Source organism: Triticum urartu, chromosome 7 (genome assembly GCF_003073215.2).
Source record: "Triticum urartu cultivar G1812 chromosome 7, Tu2.1, whole genome shotgun sequence".
Taxonomy (NCBI): domain Eukaryota; kingdom Viridiplantae; phylum Streptophyta; class Magnoliopsida; order Poales; family Poaceae; genus Triticum; species Triticum urartu.
This window is the reverse complement of record NC_053028.1, coordinates 406,285,538-406,292,760: the sequence shown is the minus strand read 5'-3', so window position 1 is coordinate 406,292,760 and position 7,223 is coordinate 406,285,538.

Sequence of the window (7,223 nt, the reverse complement as noted above, 5' to 3'; positions counted from 1 at the left end):
CGAAGCCATTGAAAACTGCACCTCCTGAAGTCAGTGTGCAGTCTGAAGATGTATCCCGCATCTCCAAGCCCCTGAAGGATAAGGAGCCCCAGCAACACACGGGCAAAGAGCTCACTGCTGCTGCCATTCTGCGCAGTGAAGCCATTGATCTATCAAGCGATGAAGATCTGGGCGATGACGCAATAGAACAGCTCATCAAAAGCAAGGAGGAAGCGGAAATCTTCAACAATCTGCCTCTCTTTGATGTCGCCATCATCCACAGCGTCATCGATGAATGGTTTGACACACCAGATATAAGCTTCAATGATCTGCAGCTGCCTGTTGGACTCAGCGTCGCCTTCCAAGGCGCAATTGCTTCAGAACTGGCCATTGCTCAGCGCATTGTTGAGCTGAAGCAGAAAATTGATCACGAAAAAGCTCAGTTCAAGAAGCACATGGCCAGTCTCAGCGTGCAGGAAGTGAGAAGCTTCAAAATCATGCTGCATGATCTAAAAGAAAACTTTCTGAAGAAGCGTGCTGAAGCTCAAGGCTCGCGTGAAAGGATGAAGTCATTGGCTGACAAATGTGTTCAAGCCTACAACGAGGCTGAAAAGCGCAAGGCACTTGGGCGTCCAGGCATCGACCCCAAGATGGCCGCAAAGAAGAAGAAGCAGCCTGCTGTGAGTGAACCAGAGGCATCAAGACAAGTAGCCACTTCCATTGTCTTCCCAACCGCCACGACTGGCTCGAAGCCAAAGGGCCGGTCAACAGCTTCAGAGCTAAAGAAGACAAGAGCTGCAGAAGCTGAAGCCAGAAAAAGGAAGAGCTCTGAAGCCTCTCCTTCTGCCCCCAGTAAAAAGAAGCGCAAAACTAAGAAATCTAGGGCTGCTCCCACAGAGCCCTTGATGGTTGAACCCCTTTCTGTCATTCACCCCAATGCAGAAAGAAGACTAACAGTTCATGAGCCTGCTCTCACAGAGGCACCTGACGCTGAAGATATTCCAGCAACCGACCCACTAGCTGCTGAAGACATTGGTCATCAGGACAATGTGCAAGGTGATGCAGCCCTTCCTCAGCTTGAAACAAGCGAACCCATCAGCATTGGTCGTCCTCTCACGCCAATGGCACAAGATGAGTCATGGGCGGATCGCCCTCAGGAGGAAGAAGACATTCAGGCCCAGCCCACTCCGACACCACAAGCGTCGTCTGCGTTCCGTAGGCTTCGCAAAGGTCCACGGCCTCAAGTCCAGTCTGCAGAAATTCCGGCTGCATCAGCCGAAGACAATGAAGAAGCACCTCTAGAACTCACTCCCTCGCTCCATCAAGATGCAGTTCCCCAAGAGAACGTGCCTGAAGATGTCCCTCAAACTACTAACACTGAAGCCAATGTGGAGTCCGCCCCACCAAATGCTTCAGCGGACAGCAAAGCCACTGAGCCAGACACTTCAGTTCCTGAGTCTGCTGCAGGTCCACAATTTGACTATCACATAGAGCACAGGCCTCATGTCCAGAAGCCAGTCCCAAGGCTTCCAAGGTTCCCAGGTCCTGCATCAGCACCTGGCTCCTTTGATGTAAACAGCTTCAAGGCAGACAACACATTTTTCGATAGCTCCAAGAACCCCTATTCAAGGGAAAGGATTGTATCAGACAGGTTCTGGAGCTATTCACAGCGCAGCTATTATTCTTGCATCTTATACAACCAAGGTCGCATCTTCCCACACAAGCGCCTTGAGGTTGAAGCTATTGCTGGTCTGCCATGTCTTGAGGAAGCTTTGGACTGCTTCAGGCAAGTGGGTCTGCTGCCGTTCGTGACTGATGAAGAGCACTGGAACGAAGAGCTTCTGCTTCAGTTTTATGCCACTCTCCACATCAAAGGCTACAACAGAGATCCTAAGACTTGGATCCTGGAGTGGATGACCGGAAATGTCCATCATGAAGCCAATGCATTCAATATCATTGAGCTCACTGGCCTGCCCACTCCAGGCGAATTCTTCGAGGAAGGGTGTCAACTTCATTCTGAAGCTATTGAGAGCATATTTCAGAGACATGAACCCAATATGAGTCAGATGCTCTCAATGATGAAGCCATTGCCTCAAGATGCACCCTATCCAGCTGAGTTCTTCATTGAAGACCTAGAGTACCTGCCCAGGACCATATATCATATTATCCGGCGGACTCTCTGGCCCATTAAGGGACACTCTCCACATGCCAAGATTGAGGGTGCAATGAAGACTCTCATATTCTATATCATGCATGGCAAATGTTTCAATGCACAGGATCTTTTCATACGACAACTTGCTGCATCAGGCTCGGACTTATTTGGTCTAAAAATCTATGCCCCTTGGGTGATGAGGCTGATCAAAATGCACTCTACAATTTCGTATCAGCCCTCAGCCCGAAACCATCGCATCTTCCTGCCAGATGTGGATATCTCTGCTGAAGCAATATACCCTGAGCCTGCCAAGCAACCAATAAGTCTTCAGAATGCCGAACACCAGAGCTTCACGCAGAATGTTGAAGGTGTTGAAGTCATGTCCAGGGTCTATCCTATGGCTGGCACTACACGTGCACCAGCATCAACTGAAGCCACAGATAGCACAAACGCTCCAAGACCCAAGAAGCGTGCTCGTGTCCTCACTGACCGAGAGCTTCTTGTGGCCCTTCACCAAAAGCAAGATAGGCATCACGACTGGCTGAAACGTCAGATGAAGAGCCTCTTGGTGGATGTCAATCGTCTTCGAAACCTGGCCACCAAGAATGCCTTCGTTACGCATGAGACTTACCGTCGTACGTGGAAAGGGCTCTCAATGATCTGCACTGAAGCTGAACTTGAAGAGGATGGCTTCACAGAGCGCTTCAAATTTGACACCACACCTCCTAGGAGGGCTGTGATGCGCAACACACCGTCACTTGAAGACTCTGAGTATTCCTCATCTGCTACCACCGTCACTACGAGGATCATTGATGAAGATGATGATGCTACTTCACCACCACCCGCTTCAGCACCTCAAAGCTCAGCACCGCCAAACAACTCCACCGACCCTGCTGCGCCTGGGAACGCGTAGAAAACTCTATGTCTTCAAACCTTTTTGGTCATTCCTGACAAAAGGGGGAGAAGCATATGATGTTTATAGTCTTCAAGCGGGTCAATATGGGCGGGTGCCTTGTTTTGTTATACTTGCTTCGTGTTTGCAACTCTTGTTTTGCTTCATTTGGTTCTTTTGAGTTGTAAACACTAAAACTCGATGGTCGTCTGCTACTTGTTTTACCACTCCTTTTGCGAAGATAAATTCCGCATGTGCGACGATAAATTTCGCACTCATCTCATTCTGCAGACGTCCATTTTCCATTATGCATGTTATTATCTTCATATACTTTCACATGCATAGTAGATTGTCATCATAAGCTGAAGCTGATCTCCACAAGTACAACCTGCCATGTGCATTTGCATTCCAAAAGCAAATTAACTTATATGCACATCTTCAGGGGGAGCACTTGCAACTTATGATGACAATTCCTTTACAGACTTCACACTTTATATTCCCCGTTGAAAACTTCAACTAGTTTGTCATCAATCACCAAAAAGGGGGAGATTGTAAGTGCATCTAGTGCCACCCCTAGTTGGTTTTGGAGTATTGACGACAAACCTAGTTGAGGGACTAATGTGTTTGTGAGAATTGCAGGAAAACACAGGTAGAAGTCCCTCATTGATTCGGTTTACTACTAGAGATGACCCCTAAAAATGAATGAAGACATTGAAGTCAAAGGTGGTATATGAAGATATTCACATTGAAGACTATGACAACAGAAGACACGTTATGAAGCCTATGGAACTCGAAGACTTAGATCTTTCGTAGTTATTTTTATTTTTGTTGAGTCATAGGAACCACCGTACTGTTAAGTGGGGTCCAGGAGAACAAGTCAGAATGACTTAAGTGATGCCTAAATCAAAAACCTATGTCTTCGAGTGAAGACAATGAGAGCAAATCTTGTCCAGAGCCGGACAAGTCAGCTTTGCTTGTAGCCCAAGTAAAGTTGCCATAAGAGTTCGAAATCGGACCGTTGAGACACGTGTCAGTTCCTTAGTGACCCAGGGTCATTTCGGACAAATCAGGTCGGGTTGCCAAGTGGCTATAAATAGCCCACCCCCACAACCATAAACGGTTGGCTGCTCAGATTTCAGTGCACGGCTTTTGTCGTTTGAGAGCAACCCACCCCGAAGCCTTTGAGAGAAAATTCCTAGTGAGGAGAAAAGCCCTAACCACCCAGAGCCAGAGTAAATTGGGCATCACTTAAGTCTTCTTGTCTGTGTGATCTGAAGACTTATTACACTTGAGGATTGTGAATCCTCCAGACGGTTAGGCGTCGCGTTCAGAGCATCCAAGAGACATTGTGGATTGCCAGTGAACGAAGTCTGTGAAGGTTTGGGAGTCTACTTTGAAGACTTACCAGAGTGATTGGGAGAGGACTAAGTGACCTTAGCTCAAGGAGATTACGGTGAGGACTTGGTGTCCTGAACTGTGTGTTCAGGACTGGGTGTCCGGGACCGTGTGTCCTAAGGTTTAAATACCTAGCCGCTCCAACCAGCGTACAGTTGTCACAGCAACTGGAACTGGTCCAACATATCATTGTCTTCAACGAGTCACTGGTTTCATCTTCACCTCCTTCTCTTGCTGTTACTCATTGTGAAGTCATTGCGTGCTTGCTTTATCATTTGTCTTCACAACGTGAATGCATGATCTGTTTGGCTTCATAACTTCTTCCTACTTGATCCTTATTACACTGAAGCTGTTTGTCACTGTGCTTTCACTCTATTGAATACATGACCATGGCTGGCCTAGTGTAATATAACTTCCGCTGCATAGTAATAGGCATAATCTTCACTGTTTGTCTTCATAACTCCCAAGTTTTGAAGACTTTCATAAAAATCGCCTATTCACCCCCCCTCTAGTCGATATAACGCACTTTCAGAAGACATTAACCTCATAGTGCGAAGACATTCGCTTATTTGAAGTGAGTTGGTTCCAGATTTGTACGAATCCATGAATAAGTACAAATGAGGAATCTAACTAGTTATGAAGCATAAGTGAATATACTTTGCAAGATATGAGATTCAGAAAAAGAAGGATCCAGATTTGGAAGTGTAGAAACCACTTTTGGTTGAAGTGGATGGGTTTGACAGATCAAAAAATGGTAAAAAGCGAGTTTTATTTACCACACAAGAACTGCTAGACAAGGCAGAATGGATGCCGAGCAGTCCAGTCCCCCGCGCCCTAACTTGGTGGTGGAAGACACCTATGGCGGCAGCGGAAGACACCTACTGCAGCGGCGGAGAAGACGAGGCCCGCGGCCGGCGTGAGGACGGCGTGGAAGAAGTCACGACAGCTAAGCGCTTCGTCTCCGACGTCGACGCGAGCTAGCGGTGGCGCTAGGGTTTGAGCGATGTGGCGAGGTGGAAGAGCAAATAATGACCACACGGGGGTGTATCTATAAGGTGAAGGGCTGCGCAGTGCAATTACGCAGGTGCCCCTGACAGTTCACCTGTGATGGACACGTGGCATGCATGCAACTCACTGAGAGTTGTTCCATGTTCCCACGCATGCCTGGTTTGTCGGGTGGTCGTTCCGGCTTCTTCGATATCCAGGCAAACGAGATATGGCATTAAAAGCAGACTTAAATGTGTCTCTCCATATCTTGAGCTGACAAGGACACAGTGAAGACATTCGACGCATGTCAACAGAATGCATACGACTGGATAGATAGAATTTGAGGTAGACGCACATAGGAGGTTAGGGTCCGATCACATTCACTTAGTTCATAAAATAGCGAGTTTGAAGACATAGCTATAAGTGAATGTTGTAGAGGACAGAACACACACACACACACACATATATATATATATATCAGAAAATACCAAATCAACATTGCGAAGATAAACCTTGAGGACAAATCAATGTTGAACACAAACTAAAAATGAAGACACTGCAATCATGATGCCAAATGGAAATCTTCTGGAAAGTTTGGTGGTTGCGTTACCCACCGTATAGGAAGTATTAGACCCAAACACAGCGCACAATTATCGTGGTGCTCCGAAGTCAAATTCTACGTTAATGTATTCACAATTAGAGGGTAAGTCTTCATTAAGTGAAGATATACGTTACTTCGTGTGTTGCACATCTAAGTCATCAATATGCATAAGCATTAGGATGTGTGTCCAATCACATGACATTCGAGGATTCTAAGATATTTAGCTCACACCGTAGCTTGCAAAACCTTTTCTCATCCAAGGGCTTTGTGAAGATATGTACCAATTGCTCTTCGATGTTGACGTGAATGATATCAATGTCTTCCTTCATAACATGATCTCTGAGAAAGTGATGACGGATCTGAATGTGCTTTGTCTTCGAGTGCTGAACTGGATTGTTGGCAACCTTGATGGCGCTTTCATTGTTGCAGTGGAGTGGCACATGCTTCAGGTGGATGCCATAGTCCTTGAGAGTTTGCTTCATCCATAGAAGTTGAGCGCAGGAAGATCCAGCAGTAATGTATTCAGATTCAGCAGTGGAGAGTGATGCACAATTCTCCTTCTTTGAAGAACAACCGACAAACTGACATGTGCCTGATGTGGACTTGTGATCAACCGTATCATCAGCATAATCAACATCTGAGAATCCAACTAGATCAAACCCTGAGCCCTTTGGATTCCATAATCCTAGAGTTGGGGTGTAGGCCAAATATCAAAGATTTCGCTTCACAGCTAAGTGATGCGATTCCTTTGGTGCCGCTTGGAATCGGGCACACATGCAAACGCTAAGCATTATATTAGGCCTAGATGCACATAATTAGAGTAAAGAACCAATCATGGAGCGGTATACCTTTTGATTGAACTCTTTACCGTTGTCGTCGGGGCCCAATTGGCCTTTGGTTGGCATTGGCGTCGTGTACCCTTTGCAGTCTTGCATTCCAAACTTCTTCAGGCAATCTTTGAGGTATTTCTCTTGTGATATGAAGATGTCATTTCTCTGCTGACGGATTTGAAGACCAAGGAAGAACTTCAGCTCTCCCATCATGGACATCTGATATTGCTCTTGCATCATATGCCAAAATTCATCACTGTATATCTTGTCAGAGCAGCCGAAGATAATGTCATCCACATAGATTTGGCATACAAACATTTCACCATCATATGTCTTCATGAAGAGAGTGGGATCTAGAGAACCAGGTTTGAAGCCTTTGCTCTTCAG